Source organism: Hemibagrus wyckioides, linkage group LG24 (assembly GCF_019097595.1).
Source record: "Hemibagrus wyckioides isolate EC202008001 linkage group LG24, SWU_Hwy_1.0, whole genome shotgun sequence".
NCBI classification, from domain to species: Eukaryota; Metazoa; Chordata; class Actinopteri; order Siluriformes; family Bagridae; genus Hemibagrus; species Hemibagrus wyckioides.
This window is the reverse complement of record NC_080733.1, coordinates 12175280-12198536: the sequence shown is the minus strand read 5'-3', so window position 1 is coordinate 12198536 and position 23257 is coordinate 12175280. Positions and strand designations below refer to the sequence as shown.

Sequence of the window (23257 nt, the reverse complement as noted above, 5' to 3'; positions counted from 1 at the left end):
ATGAAGATACTTATTGCAATGTTTGGTTGATTCATAGAGGATTTTGTGAGTGCAGGGATTTGCATTGGCTTTGGGTCTGTGAAGCAGTAAGACACATTAGTGGAATCTGCTGAAGGAAGATCATTATTATTATTATTTTTAAAATATATCTTCTAGTGAAGCCTGGAGAACAATCAAGCTGATTCTTCATTCTTACATAACCAATCAGATTAACTTGTACTGAATCCAGACTCATTTGTTGATAATGCCTCTGTAAACAATGGCTCTCATTTAACAAAAGGTATGCACAATAAGGCCAAGATTCTTCTGTCTGGTTATTATTCTGCTTTCTTAAACATTCCTTTGTCCATAATTTATTTATCTGAAATGCTATGTGCATTCGAGGGAACTACTACACAGTGCATTTCATTTTCAATAATTCATCCATATTTGGGTCTGGCTTATTTGTTCATGTTTGTTTCCAACTTTATCTTGTCCTAGGAATTCTTCCTCATAGTGGGTTTAAATGGTTTAGTTATGGAAACACAAAGCATAAGCCTTCAGAGAAATGAAGCTCAACTGGATTAAAAAAAAAAAAAAAACCTGAAACAGGGAACAGGAGATAAAGCATACATTAAAATGAATTTGAAGCGACTTGGGTTATAACACAACATAAAAGAGCAAAATGTCTGGAAAAAATGACTTAGCTTTAATGGCTGAGTGCTTGAGTAGTAAATGTGTCTGTGAACGCTGCAGACTGGATGTTTTGAACAATGGACTTTTAAATTGCTTGGTTAATTGAAAAAATGGAAAAACAATGAATTCAATTTGAAGTTAGATCATGATAAAATAAACCTCTTTCATATTATTATTATTTTTGATGCAATGTAACTCCTAGGCACCAGTTCAATACATTTTTGCACACTGGAAAGATGGGGTTTACGGCACACTGGCCATCATTTTATCTACAAGACTCATACATGAAAGAATATTCAAGCTGATTCTAGCTTCTTTTTTGCATGCATCAAGATGCACGCTGCCCCGCCACCACTGGTTAGTGGAATGAACTTTTGGCCTTCTTCAAAGACTGAAGACTGACGCCTTTTTCCGAACACTTATTTAATTTATTTACACAAAATCCCTGCATTGTGTTTCCTTTTTTCACTGTGCTAACCTTCACCTCACAGGGTTTTAGCTCAAAGGGCAGGGTATTCTTGGATGAGGATATCTTTTTGAAAGAGTCTACTAAGCACTTGTGTTAGTTGCTCTGGAGACGGGTGTCTGCCAAAAACTGTAAATGTACTGTGACTGATTCAAGACTACATATATTATGATCTGAAGCCTAAGGTTTTTTTGGGATTTTTTTTTGATATGACAACCAGTTTAGTCTTCTTCCTAAATGCTCAATGTTAAAAAGAACAACCAAAAAACAAACATTAATCTAATTAGCAGTCAGGACATAATGTAGGATCTTATTGTTAGATTTCATTAACTGCATGAATTTCTTCATCTGAGGTTTGAAATCTTTTTACCCAGCAGCTGTGATTCGGATCATGGCCAACTTCAAAGATCCATCTGTGCAAAAAAAAAAATCATCTAAAACACCCCACCGGCAAGAACGAAGAATGAGAAAGTAAATCTCGGTATCAAGGCTTCTTCTATCTGCCAGGTTAGAAGTGAAAAAGGTAAATACCACCAGCAGCAAAACACTGCACTTTACTCATACAATTCATTAAAAAGAAATCTTTCACTGGTGCATTCACCTTGGAAATTTACTCAGGAGCAGAATGGCCAGCGGAAAACTCGTCTTTTATTTTTCCTCTCAGCATTTTCATTGACTTTTATTGTGTTTTTAATTTGTTTAAAGCTCAACAATGTTTTAAGATGTGATAGAAAACAAATAGGCTTAGAAATTTAATGACAACATCCATAGTCAGATATGACTAGATTGAGTTGAATATGTTTAATGATATGATATGGTACAGATATATGATTACAGTACAGCACAAATTGCGAATCTAATCAACTGAAACAACTATTCAGCTGGAACTCTTGTGGAGACATGTTCACTGTTCATTTCCAAACAGATGGTGTCTTAACTAATGAAAATTCTCTTTATGACACTCAGTGTTCAGCAGCTCCGAGTGAATCCTTTCAGCTCAAACTTTCGACAGGCACGAATGAATGAATTAATGAATGGATGATTGGATTCCTTAGGTTCCCTCATTAAACTTGACTTAGTGAGCCATTTAACTGTACTTTACTGCTCAGCATTTTAAATTATGATATATAAGTGTAGAGCTCATTCTCATGGTGGTGATTATACACACCCAGTCCTTCTGGGAATACCCTAAAATCCTAACCTCATTCCTGTTGGAAATGTTTTCAATATTCTCCATACCAGTGGATATCCTAAAAGCAAACCCAGTAAAAATGCCGCCACTGTTCCCATGCAACTCATTAGAAAGAGCTTTCTGGAACTGGATCTGCACTTCGAGTAGCTTTTGAGGAAACAAAACACCCAGTTCTGAGCTATTTGTTATTTTTGTGAAATTTTGCGCTGATGATGTCCCTGGAAACTCTGAAGTACTTATACAGTGAAGGCAAAGACTGTTCCGAAACAGTATTTGCATATCAAGTGGCTTTTAGGCTAATTGAACATGCTGGTACTTAACTATTTACCGCTGTGTTTGATTCGGCTTTTGACGGCATGCTGAATTCTGCTGTACTAGTTTACAGCAGAGAAAATAACCTTTGTTGGGGAATGTCTGTGCTCTTGTTTTGCTCCTGCTATAGTGTTCCTCTTGATGTGGAAGCACTGTCCCTGATAGATACTGTATAAGGACATTATAGTGCCATTGGAGAACCTTCATGAGCCATTATAATACATTAATTCGTAATTGGCGGACTTTATATTGCCATTGCAGGACACTGTGGTGCCACTGCAGGATTTTAACATAAAGATGCCACAGTATGGTCAGTAAGGTGCTATTGCAGTCAATTATGATGTTACAGGATATTTAGATGCTATTGCAGGACATTAAAATGACATTGGTTGTCATTAAGATACTGGACATTTAGGTATCATTGCTGGACAGTAAGATGTCATTTCACATTATTAAGATGCCATTGCAATGGTGACATAATAGTTGGGCAATAAAGTGCCATATCTGGACATTAAGGTCACATTGCTGGATGGTAAGATGCAATTTCAAGTCATTAAGGTGCCGTTACTGGACATTAAGGTACTATTGCTGGACATTAAGGTGACATTACTGGTCAGTAAGATGCCATTTCAGGTCATCAAGTTACCACTGCTGGACATTAAGATGACTTTATCTAAGGTTTCTAAGGTCACTTTATGTAACCTATATACAATATCACATGATAATTAGTCTAATACTAAATATTATACTGTTTCCCCAGTTCTATTTTGCCAACATGTTTACCACTAATTTTTCATGGACTGATGCAAATTATGCTAGTAGCACAGAAAAACGCTACAAGCTACAAAAGCTGATTCCCCCCCTCCTCTGTTCTGTATAGAGTTTGATATTTGAGTTGGACCCCATATTGAGTTCATGTTATTTGGTTGATGACCTCTAACTGTTCACAGTGGGGGGTCTGTAGGTCCTGCGCTGAGGACCCCGACTAGAAGATTGTATTGCTTTTCTGCTAGCCAAGTTACTATATACAACAGTGCTTCTTCTTCTGCTGCTGTTTGACCCCCAATATGTAGTCGATGATCAGAATGTACCATCAGAAAAGGCAAAATATTTATTACTCTTATTATGCACTTTTTTCACACCACATACACTACCACTCAAAAGTTTGGACACACCTTTTAATTCAATGTTTTTTTATGAAATAACACACATGGACTTAATGTGGACACACATGGAAGTAATCCATATGTAACAACAATAAAAAACAGTCAGTTGGTATTTTAAGACACGAAGGTCAGGTGTTCTGGAATAGTTCTTGCAAGAACAGTATTGTCAAGTGCATTTGCAAAACCCATCAAGCACCATGATGAAACTGGCTCACATGAAGACCATCCCAGGAAAGCAAGACCAAAACTGACCTCTGCTGAAGAGGAGAAGTTCATTTAGAGTGACCAGCCTCAGAAATCACCAATTAACAGCACCTCAGATTAGAGCCGTTATGAAGGCTTTACAGAGCATCAGTAGCAGACATATCTCAATATCAACTGTTCAAAGGACATTATTGTGTATTTCGGCCGCCTTCAGAATTGTTTTACAATGTAGAAAGAAATAAACATCAGGAAAGACCAAGGGATTAGAAGATGTGTCCATCCAAACTTTTGACTGGTAGTGTATTTATATTTTACAGTTAATACTAGCACTCTCTAATAACACACATATTTAAAGGTACATGATGATCTGCAATCAATGAATAAGTTTAGCCCCCTTATTTAAATGCTATTCTTTATCAGCTTGTTTGATCAGTGGAAATAATCTTCATTATGTAAGGAATAAAACCTGAAGGACCATGATATTAACTGCAATTTTTGGAGCCCCAGTGAATAGGCCCATTTACCGTTGTGTTCATACTCTGGATTTAAGTCAAGTCTTTGGCATCATCATAGGTTTACTACAATTGAAACTCAGATTATTATCTTTTAATGAACTGCACCTGAGCCAAGGCTTTAGTTTTATTGAGCTTCCTGTGTAGCTTTCTGCATTTTAATGATCATCTACCACTGCGGTATGATAAAAAGTATAGGTGCTCATGTTTATTTCACAGAGCTGGGAGTTTCTCCAATCCACCTCAGTGAAATAATCTCGTTGACTGTACTTGTTTTTGTTTCTAAATGTTATTCCTTGTAGTTTAGAACTATCATTTATTCATTAATGTTCTGAAGCACATTATGAGTAATATTGCTTTCTAATTTGATGAACTGTTTGAGACATGGGAACTGTGCATCTGCAAAAAAAACAAAACAAAAACATATTATTATCCCAGATAATTAGCTATTCGCTATGCTTCTGAGCCACTGCGTAGACAAGCCTGGAATTCCTGCTGCTCTTGTAGTGAGCTCATCAATATTGCATTGACGCTCTGCTCCTGCTGGTGGGTTCCACTGCCATTATTAATTTAGTTTTGTTTTCATATTTTTTGTTTTTTTCCATCCCTTGCTGTTTAGTTACTCACGTCAGAAGCATCAGCCTCACTCATGAGGAGCCGGAAGTGCATATTCAAACAGTCTAGCATTTGATATACTGTATGTCTTTCCATTGTCCAGTGAGATGGAGGTGTTTGTTGAACAAGACTGACTTTTTAAACAAGCACTCATTTCCAAATATTTACAGCCATCAGTGTGTTCTGCAGTTGCTGCATATTTTAAAGCCAGTTTTATGTGGAAATCTTTATGGGATGGGAAGGTTTTCACACCTTGGTGTACTCAAGTACTTAAAAATAAACTAATTATCCTGTTCAGGGTGATGGTGGATGTGGTGGAGCACTGGGCACAAGCTGAAAATACACTCAAGTCTGTCCCAGTGACTGAATATTGATTATTGACCAACAGTCTGAGAGGCTTAAAGTAAGGAGACCTTCCAAGGTCATGAGACAAAAGTATTTTTAATGTTTATCGCCATACTCTAGCTCTGTGGAAGGCTTAGGAGAACATTGCTTTTTTGAGTGTTTATAATAATTTATAATGACACACTCCTGTGTCACCCAAATGAGGATGGGTTCCCTTTTGAGTCTGGCTCCTCTCAAGGTCTCAAGGGAGTTTTTCCTTGCCACAGTCGCCTCAGGCTTGCTCATTAGGGATAAATACAAATAAATTCAAGCCTCCAGAACAGCTTTATGGATATTGTACCTGGACATTATACAAGTCTAGAGGGATGAAGACTGATGATGGTGTCAAACACATCTAATACTTCACTCCAAAATCTCCTATAAGTGTTTAGTTAGGTTGATATCTGTAGCGTGTGAGGAAAATAGCATAGCATTCTCATTCTCATTGAATCCTTGCACATTGTGGATTGGAGGTAGGGTCATCCTGGAAGACAGCACTCCCACCAGAATAAAAATGTTTCATTATCAGCGAAAACTGATGAGTTGCAGTCACACTTTGTTCTACAAGCACAAACCCAAACCACACCAGCATTCTAAAAAAACACTGTTTTTTCCTCTTCATTTGGTGTCCATTTAGATGTGTGCATAACTACTGATAAGATATCTAATCTTACCCAGTTACAGTAGCTTCACATGGGAGACGATTAAGCCACGGTACTGAGGTGCTGATGAGAATGATGTGAATGGTGAGAATGAAATGATGCTGAAACTGAAAGAAGTGAAGAATGAGACAACAACAGAGGGGCTGCACAAAAGCAGCAAAGTAATTACCTTACATATCATTTTAAGGTCAGTGGTGCCCCTTGTGGCTATGACCCATTCATCATTAACAATCTCTTCATCATAAATAGACTGTGGGCTGAATTTTCTAATACAGGATGCAGATAGCTGTACCAGCAAGAATCTAGTTCTCTCTGGAAACTCACGCTACACTAAATATTCATTCGGGTCAGTTGAAATATGCTTTCTAACATGATTTCTGCTTGGTGCACAAACCACTACCCATCAGATGGGTGACGGGGGTAAATAATAGCCCAGATATTACACCAGTGTTTACTCAATGCTGTGGACTGACGTGTCAGTCCTGAATGAGTCAGTCTTTTTCTTTTCCCCCCTTTTTCCTAAGAGCTATAATAATTACTATTATAGCACAATACTGCTGAATATTTATCAGCGCCCCGAACCACAGTGAACATCATGTCTAAATTCTTCTTTATGATAACCCTTACCTTACCTTTATTAATTAAAGAGCAACCCACCATAAGTTTTATCTGTTTCTAATTACAATTAGTGCCTGTGATCATTTACATTTTAATAGCTATAAACAGTCACAAGCTTCTCTGATTTTATTAAAAGTTATTTCTGTTGAAAAAGTCAATAGCACACGATGGAAAACAGGTAAAGCTTTATTTCTGACTGTTACAAAGCATTGACTCAGAGACTCCTTTTATAAATGTTAAATAAATATCTCTTCACAGAAAGCTTCACTGTGTAAGGGCACATTTATTTGATCCATTTATTATTAGGGTGAGATTATGCAGAGCATCTACCAAACAAGTTTCTGTTACTATAGAAACAATAAAGTATTTGAAGGAGAAAATTAATGACCAATAACAAAATATTCAAATACTGAACAGAACTGGTGTAAATAATTATAGCAACCTATAACTAACTATAACCACTCAGTACCACTGATATAGGTTGAACATCACTACATTTTTTGTTTTATTTCTATAAAATGCTATGTCATGGACCCCATTTTACGAATCATAGTACTTCATTTTAAAGTACAATTTCATATGTATTAATAGTAATGCGTTGAATTTAGACACACTTCTTTCGTAAAAATATTTATTGTATCATATATACATACATATATATATATATATATATATATATATATATATATATATACAGTATATAAATTTGACACATATCTCATTTCTCAGATAAGGCATTGTGTGACTAGCTATTCTATTATTATTGACGAGATATTTTTGTTGCTATATTCTATTTTAAAATATATACAGATCACAATGTCATGGATCATTATTAAAGCCATTATTTAAAATGATCAAAGGTGTCCAAACTGGATTTCTTAAATAATGGCAGACACAAATATCCCAAAACAGGCTTTTTTGTAAAGGACTTCGTCTGGTTGCTTTATTGATTTATCATGGCAGGATATGAACTTCAAACTGGATATGATTTGATATTTAAAAATAGGCTTTGGATTTTTTATTTGGTCAACATATCGTGTTCTCCCTGTGTCCATGTGGGTTTTCTCTGGGTTCTCTGGTTTTCTCCTGTGTCCAACATACAACATGTAGGTGGATTGGCTAACATAAACTGTTCCTCGGTGTGCTGTGTGCATGGAGCTAGACATGAAAAGTACATTAAACCAAACTCCCTGTTAACTTACAGAGACAAGTGGCTACGTTGTATTTATCCTTAACATCTGCCATGTAGGTATATTGCTCAAGATCGTAGCAGGATTACGGGACAGCTTATTTTGTTTCCCCAGAAATAGCTTATCATGCTAATCTGCTAAAATTAAAATTGTGAAATCAGCTGTGTAAGGATTAGCTGGCACTGACAATGACCAGGTGAAAGTGCCTTCTAGTCCCACCGAGTCAGCCAGGAGCACTATATTACCAACCACTGCAGCAGTTTCATTCATTCATTATTATTATCATGCATACAGCATAAAGTTGATTTAGAAGTTGTATCGTAAATGTTCATTTTATGTCTTCTACAGTACTGAGAAGTAAAAAAGACTCAAATTATGCAGTCAAACAGTTCTCCAGGATTCTTCGGTAAGGTCTGTATGCAGATCACTGAACACTGTTCTACCACCTTTCAGCTGTCATGTAGCTGAACTTTGCTGGTTATTTGTCTAGCCGAGAGTCACACAGAACGTTACTGGTGAAATTCAAACTCACTATTAATATTAAAATTTATATTAAAATACATTTTGTACCATGATAAAGGAAAGTACTTCAACTGGTAATCCTATGGGTGTGATCTTTATATGTAGGCAATTATACCTGATATCACACTTTGGTGTCAATTCAAAAATATTAAAGACACCCAGCAAGATATGAAGGAGAAACGAGCTACTCACAAGGAATGAGCCTAAACCTTTTGGATGACAGAAAGATGGAATCCTCCAATGAAAGTGTAAAGCAGATAATTCAATCAGACCAATCTCTCGTTTATAGTTTACTTCTTAGTAAAGGGAAAGGCAGTGATGTGTAGGACAGAGGCAGAGAGGGGAAAGGAGGGAGACCCTGAGTTTTAGCACAGCTAATGAAATCAGCACTTGCTGAGTCATTGCATTGCGCATCAGCTAGCTTCAGCTTCCAGCTGCCTGTCATTCATTTCTTTTGATCAGACATATGCACTAAGCCTGCAAGTTTGTCAAAATGATACTTGTGCTAATTATAACACTAGTGAATTTAAATAGTTTGCATAAAATCTTTGGCACACACACAGCACACTCTGGATGCTTCTGTAGTTTAACTGTTTGCAGGATATATTCTGCATAACGAAGCACAATGATGACCTTGTTAGTTCAATTATTATTAATAGATATGAAGACCTGGGATTCATAGATAATTGCTAGTCAAGTTTGACAGCTCAAACACATGATATTGACACTGTGAGCCCATGTTAATGAGCTAATTTACTGAAGAGTGCTTGTCCTAATGCCTGAATGTACAGTTAGAATTGAGTGTTAAAGCCTTAAAAACAAGATATTATAAGCAAAAAGAGTTTTGATTCACCATGAGCTCAGTCTATCTTGCTATACACTCTACATGTCTCTGGAGCTGTACTGTTTCATAAGATATTTCCTCAGTTAGCGTTTTGATAATAGTGGCGGAGAACTTTGTCTCTAAAATCTCCTATGGGTTGAGTCTGTTGACGTTAATATCCATAGCATATGAGTTCCTTCATTTCCATCCACATAAATCCAGTCACTGATCCATTGGGCCCTGTCGATGGGACGGGTCATCTTGAAAGAGACCACTCCCATCAGGATAGATATGTTCTCTCATAGATTCAAGGTTATCAGTCAGAAGTACTTTATTAATTTGCACTTACCCTTTTCTCTGATTTGATCCAAACCGAACCATGGCAACAAAATACCTCCACAGTGTAAAAAACTTACCAGACTTTTCCACAGTATGATCCGATCAGTCGCACATGCTGATCTCTTGGTGATCGAGGTAAACTGGGTCTGCTCATTATCTTTAAACACGCCATAGTGTAAGGTAGGATGTCGATTACTTAATTGTATTTTGCAGTACACCTGGCTGAAATGATCTGCCCTTATTTTCTTTGGCTTGTCAATTAGTGGAAACACTTTGGTAGTGTTAGTGTTATGTCAAACTCTAGTGGTTTCCTTTGTAAAAGAAAGCTCTATGTAGCCTTGCAGTCCTTTACAAAACTAAGATTATCTATTCAAAGACTCCTTGAAAAACCCATTTTCTCCATAACAGGTGTTGTCTCATTCAAGATGACAAAAATGTCTTTTCCTGTGAATGCAGGGAGTTCTTAGCTATGTTTAATGATGAAAAGTGCCAGACTCTTGATGTCTGGCTTAAAAGACTAATAGTGTTCTGATGGATGGGAACAAAAAGAAATGCTATCCTTTCCAACAAGATAGCGAAAGCCAATTATTATGTCTTGGACTGCTTTCATAAATGGTTGTGGCATTAGTAGGATCTGAACGATCTCCTGGCATTAGGGTGATAATTCATATAAGGGTGATAAGGCATATTTCTTGCTTGGATACATAACTCCAAGGATCCTTCTAAAGATCCTGTAGTTCCTCACCGTATTTCATGATCCACTGTGAATAGTATCTGTTCCAGCCTGTGTAAGTCTACAATAGATTTTTTGCCATTTTTTTTATTGCCATTCCATCCAGCATGTATTCCCACCTCATATCCAGTGTTCCTGGGATTGGTCCCTGGTCCACCCCACCACTGACCAGAATAAAACTATTATTAAGATGAATAAATCAAATGAAAAATGTTTCATACTGTTGTATATAATTGTTTGAAATACGAAACCAAACAAAAAGTTCTAAAAAGGTTGAAATTTGTCCTTTGGGTATGTTCTCCTCCTGTATGTCGTTTGGGTATGTGCTTCAGAATAACAGAGTCTCATGTCTGAAATATCTTACCAAACTGGCTGATGAAATCACAGCATTCTCTAATCGAAGTCTTGAATTTTTAATGTAGTTGGCGTTTTTTCTGCTGTGGTGCCTCACCACAATATTTCATACACAACTTATAACATACCCCACCCACTCATAACCAACAGCACAGCCGTTTTTAATAAATATCCTATCGTTATATGACATTAAACAGTCAGCATCCAATGATAGATGCTTTCTGAAGTTTATTGAAATTAATTGAAGTTAAATACTCAGTGCATGAGTTCTTTAATGTGGTGTAAAATACCTCAATATTTATGTTAGATGGATTTTAAAGCTGATTTTGGTTTCATCAATTTTTTGAGTACAAGCAGTAAAAGCCTGAAATATGAAACCTTTGGAATTCAAACATTACATATCAAATTACATATTTCTTTTCTTCCTAAGGCTGTTGAGTCATGCCATGCTGATTCAAGGTGTTTGGGGAATATCTCTTTATTCTCATTTCATTTAAGATTTGCTATTATTAGGAATCTCCTCTGCTTCTAGGGGATGTGACTCACTTCCTTGACCTTTGAAATTATTAGCCTATGCCCATTTTCAACTCCAAATTTGGCTGAATCTCATTTGTTTCTGAACCATATTAAGCATATATATATGGATTATCAAGGCTGTGGTATGCTAACCTTGGAATTAGCCTTGCGACTTCAGCTCTGCTGCTGAGGGATAGCTACAGGACTAGGGAACATGACCGAAGGTTGATAAGAAAGATCTAAGAAAAATTATTTAAGTAAATAAATGGTATATTTTATTGAGTGTGTATATTACTATTAAGCTGCTTTGCGACAATGCCCAATGTTATAAATTCTACACAAATAAAACTGAATTGAAATTTCAAATATATTCTCACATCATGTGAATTGGTGCAGTTTAATTTAGCAACATTTATTTACTGGCTTAATAAGTGATAAGTCAGAACTTAAATAAACATACAGACAGCTCAAATCATGTGCAGTTGTTTATAATTTAACCATTTTCGAGATGTATGGTTTAGGATAATTGGAATGCTCTTAAAAAACAATAAGTGGAGAGAGCAAAAGTGAAAGGATGTAATGGATGTATGATTGGATGCATTAAACGCCCCACGCCTGTGGTTAAATGATGCACTGATGGGGTTTTACATGTATCAAATGATGTTTTCATGAAACATCACGAAGGGGAATAAGTTAGGAAATATAAAACGTTACTTAGGCCCACTACTTAGTATACGGTTTTATTTTAGAGATTGATGTTGATATTTTGGATATCAAATCCTGTGTTATATTGCTACTGCACAAAAACCTGTGAGTTTCAAACTGATACTTACTGTACCTTGCAGTGGTGGTTTCAGTGCCAATTTTACTTATCTGTTTATACTGAATTTTAGAAAACATTGGTTATGAATTTAAAAAACATTGAAAACATTTAAACCCTGCTATTGTTGTTAATATTGAATAAATTATAGAATGTTATTTACTCAATCTCAAGGCCTGTTATTGAAATGTGATTTACTGATTTTGTGAATAAGTTACAAGTAAATGATGTTCCTAAACAAGTAATTGAGATCAAACAGGGGTTCTTAAAATTATAATATTTAAACCTTTGCTATTCAAATGTACACACTGAGGTTCTCAGAAATACATTTAGGTTAGATTACAAACAGTGTGTGATATACACCAATCAGGCATAACATTATGAGCAGTGCCAGGTGAAGTGAATAACACTGATGATCTCCTCATCATGGCACCAGTTAGTGGGTGGGATATATTAGGCAGCAAGTGAACATTTTGTCCTCAAAGTTGATGTGTTAGAAGCAGGAAAAATAGACAAGCTTAAGGATTTGAGCGAGTTTGACAAGGGCCAAATTGTGATGGCTAGACGACTGGATCAGAGCATCTCCAAAACTGCAGCTCTTGTGGGGTGTTCCCGGTCTGCAGTGGTCAGTATCTATCAAAAGTGGTCCAAGGAAGGAACAGTGGTGAACCGGCGACAGGGTCATGGGTGGCCAACCTTCACTGATTCAATGATTGTGTGATCCGATCCAACAGATGATCTACTGTTGCTTAAATTGCTGAAGAAGTTAATGCTGGTTCTGATAGAATACACCGTTTATGATGGATCAGGGCTGTTTTGGCAGCAAAATGGGGACCAACACAATATTATTCAAGCGGTCATAATGTTATATCTGATCAGTGTATATATCTCTATTTTATTTCATTAATAATATTTTTGTGTTTGAATCACGTTGATATTAATGCATCGTTGTAGCATTATAATATGTTAATTAGACCACATCCTTTATAGAAAAAAGATACGAAGCCAAGACAGTAATGCCATTATGGAACCAGTTTAGATATATTGTATGAATGCATCGAAATTAAAACATGCCTGCTTTCTCATGTCTATAAACCTGGACTGGTATGTTACAGTTATAGGAAGCTGGACATCCTATGAAAAGGGCTCGTGTAGTCCTGCCCCCTGCACCCCCCCAGCCCTGCTTTAAATGCGCTCGTCCAGTAGCATGTGTTCAGCTGAGCGCCTTCTCCTCTCCTCTCCTCTCCTCTCCACTCTCTCTCTCTCATCTCTCCTCTCGTCTCTCTCCTCTCCGGTACAAGCGGCTGGTCCCGGTGGTAACATGGTGCGAGGATCAGGGCGGCACTGAGCCACTGCATAAGGACACCACAACAAAACAAAACAAAACCACGCACCTATCAACACGCCGAGGAGGAATCCAGTCGCTTTCGGACGCGGTAAGTAAACGAGCCTCTGAGGCTTTCTCTTCATCTGCAGTATTGATATCGGTGTTAAATTGTTAACGACGGTGCGCGCGCGCCGCTTTTCTGCTCCGTTGTGTTAGACGGTGCGCTGGTTTTTCTGTGTTGTTTTAAATAAGTACCACCTTGTAGCTTCAGCACGAGCTGGATAAGTGCTATTCAGCAATCTTGGCAAATAAATAAATAAAAGAATTAAAAACGTCCCATTGATGTTGCACCAATCTAACCCTCATTGTAGTCGGTATAGTCTGAGATAAGAAGATTAGGCGACTCCAGAGGGTGGAGGTTGCTTCATGTTGAGCTCGCTTGATCCCACTGACCACTAGTTTGTGAATGAAACATTCTCTAATGGGGGAAAAAAAAAGACATACATTTCACTTGATCATATGTTTTTTTTTTTACATGTTAACAAAAGAACAGGTGAATTTCAGCACGTAATTCTCATAATTTTATCCTTTCATTCATTCTGTCATTCATTCATCTTCACTTTATCCTGGTGAGGGTTGTGGTGGATATGTTCCAGGAGTCTGTTCTGAATACTGGACATGTGGCAGGAATACACCCTGGATGCGTGTATATGTGTATATACAGCTCTGGGGAAAAAAATAAGAGTCCACTGCAAAATAATCAGTTTCTTATGTTTTTTTTCTTCCAGGTTCATGTATTGGTGAGATGAACAGTTTTGTTTCATTTTTTGTGAACTGCTGACAATATTTCTCCTAAATTCATAATATAACTATTGTTATTTAGTGTATATTTAAAGGAAATGACAACACATCAAAATAAAGATCAAGATCATGCAGTATTTGCAGAGCTTTAATAACTCAAATAAAACAAAATGCAAATAATTTGCAAACAAATTGTGTTAATGCTTTGGCTAAATAACATTAAGAAATCGGTATTTGGTGGAATAACCCCGATTTGCATGCGTTTTGGCTCCATGCTCTCCACCAGTTTTTCACATTGCTGTTGGGGAACTTTACACCACTCTTTTTGCAAAAAAGCAAACAGCTCAGCTTTGCTTGATGGTTTGTGACCATCCATCTTCCTCTTGATGACATTCCAGAGGTTTTCTCTTTTTTTTCCAGAGCTGTGTGTATATATATATATATATGTATAGCATACTCACACGCATTCACACTCTCATTTGCACCCACAGGTGTGTTCTGAACTGTGAGGAAACCAGAGAACCCAGTGAGAACATTTCCCCTTTAGAGTTGCACAAATGACATGAGAATAATATGTGATCTGAAGTGAAAATGAATGAATCATGTAAACAAATCACATGAACAGGCACCGCATGTGAAAAACACATGAACTAAACGTGAACTAAAACTAAAACGTGAACTATGTGTGATTATTCGCACATGTGGTTCATGTGACTTTTTTTGTGCTGCTTTGTTCATTATTTTTTACATTAACAAACATTAATATGCGTACAAGTTCAGAAGAAATAACCCAAAAATGAATTCTCAGAAATAGCTACAAGATTTGGAAGTCAGCAATCAAATATAAATGTATGCAAATATCCCCAGCAAACCCAGTACTGTGTGCAGTATGACGGCATGACTAGAGAAGTGGTTTTAGGGAAGCATAGCCGGGTGGTCTGTGATATTTTTAAAAATGTATTGTTATAAACATGTTGGATTGGTCACTTTGCTTGTACGTGACTCCTCTAAACTTGAGCACTTACAAACAAGTAAATGGTGTCAGCTTGGTCCTAGTCTGTTATGTCAGAAAGCTCCATGGCTATTATAAATATGAATATAAATGTTCATGAAATTAATCTAAACTGAGTTGCTCAAACAATTTATTTTACAATTAAAGGGGAACCCTAGGTGCAAAAAGCCTGAGAGGCAATGGACTAAATACATACACTGTGGTGATTTCACATAGTCTTACCTCTATAGCCACCAGTGTGCTCAGTCAGGCCTACCTGAGGTCAGCAGACAGCAAGGTGACTGAAAGGCAACATCTAAGTTTCACTTTTTATATTGTATTTAACAACTCTGACAATTTCTATTGGATCATTACACTACATTCTAAGCTGGATTTGGGACAAGAATGCTCTTAATTGCAGAACATAACAACATGTCTGATCTCATGAAAGATTCGAAGCAAAAATTTGAGTCAAATTGCAAGATTTGCAAATCAGTGCAGTATGTAAAAGTTTGTTCAATTTCATACAAAAGGTGTGAATGTTAACAGCTTCTCTAAAGCAAACCTTTACTTTCGTTAGTGTTAAAATGATGGTAAATCCTTACAAGATGCACAGTATTTCTCTGCTAGACAGCCTGATACCCTGATCCAAAATAAACTTGGTTGCTCGACTGTGTTTCTTCAGGCAAATCTAGTTTTGAGTGTCTGTGGAAAAAACATTGCTGCATAATTTGAGGCATAATGATGCAGACCTCTACTCTGCTTACTGTTTAATGTATTCATCCTTTAAGCGATCAGCCTCTTTCCTGTCTCTGACATAATCATCATGGGTTGCAGGATCATGTTAAAGGGTAAATAAGTGAAGGCAATGTGGTTGGAGTTGGTCTGATTTCATATAAATTCATAAGAGCAATAACTTCGTCCTTAATGCAATCTTTGTATCTCTTTCATAAAAATGGTAAAACACAAACCAGTAATTAGTGATAATTCTTTAGAAATGTTATATAGCTATTTTTAAGTAACTGTCAATGAAGGTTGTTATGACAAAGCTGTCAGCGCTTTAGATGTTTCGTAAGCAAAGGTGCCTTTAAATCTAGCGAAGATAAATAAAATCAATTACTATATTGAACAGTAAACAAATAAATGACCAACAGGAAAAATCAAAGCAAAAACTGAACACATTCTCTTAAATGCAGGTTGGTTGTTTTTTCCTTCACCTTCAGTGAGGCTTTGTGCACTGTAGCCTTGGCAGACTTGAGATGCTTTTCAGATCATCAAAAGCTGTAAAGAGTAGTTATTGTACTGTAGTTACTGTAGCCTTCCTGTCAGCTCAAATCTGTAAGTGTAGCCATCAATCTCCTCTCACATGACCTCTTACATCAACAAGGCTTTTCTAAACACAGAGCTGCTTTGTTTTCCACACCATTCTATATAAACTATACTGTTTCTGGTGAAAATCTGATGAGGTCAACAATCCTGTCTTGCACCTACAACCATGCCATGGTCAAAGTCACTGAGATCATATTACTGTATATAAAATACCTGAAGCTCTTGATCTGAATCTGCATGATGGAATGCATTGCAATGCTACAACATGATTAGCTGATCACATAACTGTAATCAAACATGCATTAAAGTCATATAAACTGTACCGTGAAAGTGTAAAGGTGGCTGGTGAGCCATTCAAGAATGAACTGCAATGAACTTTTTAAAAACAATAGTTATATAGCAGGAAGCGTCGCACACGACTTTGAAACCAAGTTCTTCATGAGCTTTTCAAGCAAAGTGCTTCTGAGGCTTTAGATGGTGAAACCAATAGGACAAGAGCTTCTGTTAATTTTCACATCAAATTTGGGGAGAAATTTTCAACTTTCAACTTTATTGTCATTCATTTTTACGTCACAAGTACGCATATGAACGAAATTATGTTTGCATTACTCGCAAGGTAGAGGAGAGGTAAAATAATTGACGAAGAGGTAGGACATTAACAAAAAGTTATTAAACCATGGCATGAATGTTGATACCAGATGGGCTGATTTGATGATTTTAGAAACTGCTGATCTGGAATTTTCATACACAACAGTCTCTAGAGTTTACTGTGGAAAACCGCATAAATGAGCAGGTGTTCCTATTAAACTGGACAGTGAGGTTATATATGTACTTTGTGATCTGCTTGTTTACCTTTGAAAGTTACTCGAGTGAAGTGAAGGTGGATCAAATTGAAGATGACAGTAATTCAGGGTTGCAGCGCTGGCATGGAGCCCATTAACGGCATCGTTTTACATTACGGGATCCGTGCAGTAGACGCATTTGTTCCTTGTGGCATGACTCTCCCTTTTGAGGCTTTTCCTCACACTCCTTTCAGGAGTCTCATTGGTCACAGTGCTGTTTTTTACTAATTCCCCTTGTGATCACCAGCCTTGTTATAAGGTGCACAACACATTTGTGTCATTCCAGAATTTAATAAGACTTTAATAAGATGATGAACTCCTGGACTTTATTACACTTTAGACAACCTGACAGTCTGATTGCTTCTCTCTGTGTTTATTTAGTCGAGAACTGTGGACAAAGCATCGACGGATAATTTGATGTGAACCTCTTCCTCTGTTACTATACCATGGCTCTCAAATCCTTTAAGCAATCAGTGTCTCACTGAACCACGAGGCCCACCTCAACCATGATTGCGGATGTATTTCGTATCGTGGGATGTGATTGTGTTGTGTTCTTGGACACAGCATTAAGGGTGGATGTGGGCTTTACCACCAACCGAGAGCCTCTCACTTACCCTCTCCAAAGACTCCATAACACTGATCTCAGCCGTCCATTAGAGGGTACTGACAGGAAAGCAATTATTCTCAGTGCCTGTGGTTTATTCTAATGATCTCTCCGTGTTGCAATAAGATAAAAATTAAATGTAGATTCAAAGATAGGAGAAAAAATAGGAATGTTGTTTTGGGATGTTCAAGAAAATTCAGGACTGATTAGAGCTCCAAGGTTTTAAGTGTGCTATATATTTATATACAACTAAAAGATTTTATTTTAAATGCATACAGGGTGCACAATTACTGGAAATTATAACGTCGAATGCTGCATGCAGCTGATCGTTACTCATGCAGTGGACTGTTCTTGCATTCTGTGATTATTTGCATAAAAATAATTTTTTTTGAATCTGAGATTGTATTTTGCATTCTCTTCAGTCCTCTACTGAACTGTTGCTCCTAGGGATATGTTGCATGTAAGGAGACATCTGCCTCATATCCATACCTATGAGGTCAGGTTTAATACTTGTTAAGCAGGATGTTCTGTTTTAGCTAGAAGCATATCTGTCACACGATGCTGTTCAGGCATTAATTGTTCTGCAGTGGATTCTCGTGAGTCATTTGCCCTGTTTTCTGGTTGTTTGAAGGGCATTTCACAGACACATGAGGGATTAAGGGCACCTCTCATGCTTGACCACAGGAAGGTGATTTCAGGGATGGTTTGCCTGGCAGGAAGTAAAACTTGGGTAGTGACAAGCTGGGAAAGATTAGCCAAACAAATCCTGCTTTCAATTAAGCAAAAAGTTCAGAAGATGTACAGAGAGATTCGTCTTTGTACAAATGCAGAGAATGAAAATCAATTTATCGGCATGTTGAGCCATTTTCCAAATGGAAACAGCATAAATGGACAAAGCAAAGGATCCTCAAATCAGTTTTGGCCTTGACCGGTGATGGAGGAAAATTAGAAAAAGAAGTATTGATTACCACATGACCATGCATATCTCTAGTGCACTGGAAAAAGTCAAGGGGAATGACTATATTAGCTATGACAACTTTCCTATTTCCTATATTATTGAAAGTATTTTGGATAATAGAATGTCATAAATGTGATCAAAATTATTATTATAAAAATGTAAGATTTATTTAGCAAAAAAGAGAACAGAGGACTATGGCATGGTGGCACAATGAATATTGCTGCTTCCTTGGAGCTCCACCTTCCCCAGATTGTTCCTTAACATGGGTTACTGTCTTGTGTGGAGCTTTTACTGTACATATGGTTCCTATGTCCATATAGGTTCCCTCCAGTTTCACTGGTTTCCATCTAGCTGAAGTGGTTAAGGCTCTGAGTTGTTGACCAGAAGATCGGGGGTTCAAGCCCCAGTACCACCAAGTTGCCACTGTTGGGCTCTTGAGCAAGGCCCTTAATTAACCCTCTCTGCTCCAGGGGTGCTGTATCATGGATGACCCTGCCCTCTTACCCTAACCTCTAAGGCTAGGATATGTGAAGAAAGAATTTCACTGTGCTGTAATGTATATGTGACAAATAAAGGCTATTTCTATGTAGAGTAACTTACAGCGTGGAAAGTTCTTTTCCATACTTTTATATGTCAAAAACTGCACACAAATAATAATAAAAAACAAAGTATAGCAAAAGTGATGTGTGCTGTTTTAGAAAAATAATCAACCACAAGGTTTAATACCACAGCCTAGGATTACATTTATTTTTATTAATGAAAAAATGTTTATAAGTGTATTTATGCAAGAAACTAGAACTTAAATGTTGACAATGGAGACTCCTTCCAAAAATGTTATATAAACTATCCACCCTATCAGTGATTAATTGTTTTCTTTTGTTAAATAGAATACAAAGCAAAAAGCATCACAATCCACAGAAAACAAAGGTTCATATTAATCATCTTACACTATGCACCATACTACAAACTCTATCTATCTATCTATCTATCTATCTATCTATCTATCTATCTATCTATCTATCTATCTATCTATCTATCTATCTATCTATCTATCTATCTATCTATCTATCTATCTATCTTTGTTTGCACTGTCTAAATATTTTTGCTAGCTACTGATCTATCATCATTGATATCAGAACAGAAGTATGAAACACCTTCAGATGAGTATTTCACATGGTAACAGTCAGACTGTGAGTAGCTAGCTGTATAATTGTTGTAATAACTTGTGTTGTGTGTGTGACTTGTATTGTATTCTCACCTGTTAGTAGTTTGGAAGCCATGAATTGATCTGCTAGGTTAAAAAATGAAACTATAAAAGTCATAACCAGGGCAATAGAGAACAAAAATATTTATGGACGAAATAAAAGCATTGTATTTTACACACTTTAAGTGGATCAAAGTCACCGTGACGTGGAACATGTGATCTCAGATGTGTGGATTAAGGCAGAGGCTTCCTGCACAGAGGCTGTCTAATGTACCGCACAATAACGGTTAAAGGGGAAAATCTTGCTGAGAGGGCAATTTGTATTCTGATGAAAGAGGATGTGTATTTTTAGAACCGTCCTCATCCAGACAGGAAATGGGATAGCGGGCTCTGTAATGTTTCGTATAACATACTTTCTCAAATATTTTCCTCTCCCTAGTGTTGCGTGCAGTTTCCCAAGCCCCAGGGTTGGATAGTTTACACAGCGTAGGAACACAATGGGTAGTTTTTTTTTGTTTGTTTTTTTTTCTGTAATAAGTATTTGACTTTTTATGGGTTATTTAGAGTAAGGCTGAACATTTGGACTTAGGATAGGTGAAATAGTGAAATTCTTTCTTAGCGTATCCCATCCTTGGGGGTTGGGGTCAGAGCACAGGGTCAGCCTGCCCCTGGAGCAGGGTGGGTTAAGGGCCTTGCTCAAGGGCCCCAACAGTGGCAGCTTAGCAGTGCTGGAGCTTGAACCCCCATCTTCTGGTCAGTGACCCAGAGCCTTAACCACTTGATCTACCACTGCCTCTGGTATAAGGCTCACAAAGAACAAACAAAATGTTTTTCATTATTTTTCAAAGTTATTAAAGTGAGCTGCCATGTTCTGTATATATGCTTAGTTTTATGACTTCTTTGAACTTATAATACAAACCACATTGGGACAAAATTATTATATAATATACACATATTATTGTGGTCCTAAATCACTCCACTGCCTCTCCCTCTCTTTGCTCTCCTCTTATTGACTGAATTGTTTGTCAATAATCTAGTTCCGATTTCAGCACATTTGCTTGCTTCTCTTCAGAAACGTGATTGAAACAAGACAAGATGGTTCAAATGCTAAAATAGCTGCAGTCTAAGTGCTCCTTTTATGGAGGATGGAGTTACAGACGGTCGGGAAGTAATCAGCTGTGTATGCCAGCGGGCGAAAAAAAATATCGCTTCACATTGGTGCTGCAGTGGGTGAGAAATGTTCTGTGTGAGCTGGTTTATTTGATTTGTACAGACTTTATTGGATTTTTATGCACTTTGCATTTATATTGCATCATGTTGCAAACTTTCTAAATGATCTCTAAATGGTCTCTAGCTCAAACTTTAGTGTTTAAAGACCAAACAAAAAAATAATTAAGCTAAGCTCTCTGTCTCATTGGACAGATCTTAAATTACTATTGGCTAAGTTGTTTAAATACCCGGCAGAGGATGAGTAAGGAATAAAACACTGCATTCTTTTATAGTAAATACAATCAATGATTGTTGTCAAACTATTATATTTTGTTTTCAGTTTATTTAATGTTATGTAACGTCTACAAAATTGGTTTGCTCCTTATTACTGATATTTTAGCAGCTATAAATATATAGCTCCATCACCTGGCTCTCTTTTTCTTTATGTTCATAATATGAAAACATAACTTGTCATGTTAAAAAGAAAGCCTTGGCTGTTTCTGCATAGTGAAAGCCTTGTTACAAAGTGCCGACACTTGAGACTCCTTCCAAAAATGTTAAATGAAAATATCTCTAACCATATTCTACTGTATAGAATTCTTCATCAGGGGAATAATTATACTTTTTCTTTGTTTACTAACAGTATATTTTTGGTTAGGCTTAGATTATGTACAGTATCATCATGTATGTCCCTGTGAATGAACCTTTATGATGTGAAATTTAGGGCATTAAAACTTCCTGCCCTACTGTAAGAGCTATGTTACAGAAAATCAACAGTGCAGTAGGTATATAAATGATTTCAAATCTGACCACAGTGAATCTAGGCCAATTTTTTATTAGCACTTTTCATTTCACTCTGTGGAGAGCTTGACTGCTAGCTCAGTTGTGCCTCTTCAGGTATGAGGAACAAGTCTTTCGTTTTTGTTTTTCTTTTTGTCAGATGGTCATGGTTTGAGCCAGCTTGTTGTGTCAGACCAGTGTTGGAGTGGCTATGTGAGTCAGCGCTGTAGGGGCCTGGCACCAGATTTTTGGTTCAGTAAATGTCTGGGGTAATGAAAGATCTGTTGTCCATGACCTTTGTACCTCTTGCCCCAGCACATGCGTACATGAGGTACGCATAGAATGTCATTTGAATTTGCCAGCTCTTTTATGTGGAAAATTAAAAATGGGAAGGAATAAGCTGAGCTAGATTCAGCAGCTGAGATTAGATGCTATGATTGTAGATAGATAGATAGATAGATAGATAGATAGATAGATAGATAGACTATATTGCCAAAAGTATTCGCTCACCCATCCAAATAATCAGAATCAGGTGTTCCGATCACTTCCATGGCCACAGGTGTATAAAATCAAGCACCTAGGCATGCAGACTGTTTTTACAAACATTTGTGAAAGAATGGGTCGCTCTCAGGAGCTCAGTGAATTCCAGCGTGGAACTGTGATAGGATGCCACCTGTGCAACAAATCCAGTCGTGAAATTTCCTCGCTCCTAAATATTCCACAGTCAACTGTCAGCTGTATTATAAGAACGTGGAAGTGTTTGGGAACGACAGCAACTCAGCCACGAAGTGGTAGGCCACGTAAACTGACGGAGCGGGGTCAGCGGATGCTGAGGCGCATAGTGCGAAGAGGTCGCCAACTTTCTGCAGAGTCAATCGCTACAGACCTCCAAACTTCATGTGGCCTTCAGATTAGCTCAAGAACAGTGCGCAGAGAGCTTCATGGAATGGGTTTCCATGGCCGAGCAGCTGCATCCAAGCCATACATCACCAAGTGCAATGCAAAGCGTCGGATGCAGTGGTGTAAAGCACGCCGCCACTGGACTCTAGAGCAGTGGAGACGCGTTCTCTGGAGTGACGAATCGCGCTTCTCCATCTGGCAATCTGATG

At 37.4% G+C, this 23257-nt stretch overlaps 1 protein-coding gene across 1 annotated transcript in view; it reads left to right on the top strand.

The window, feature by feature from the left end:
• Positions 1-13309: 13309 nt before the first annotated feature.
• Positions 13310-23257, top strand: part of hpca (hippocalcin) — a 44070-nt gene continuing 34122 nt past the window's right edge. Inside the window, exon 1 of the mRNA XM_058378078.1 lies at positions 13310-13539. The gene's annotated coding sequence lies outside the window, so the exon portion shown is untranslated. The remainder of the gene's footprint in view (positions 13540-23257) is intronic.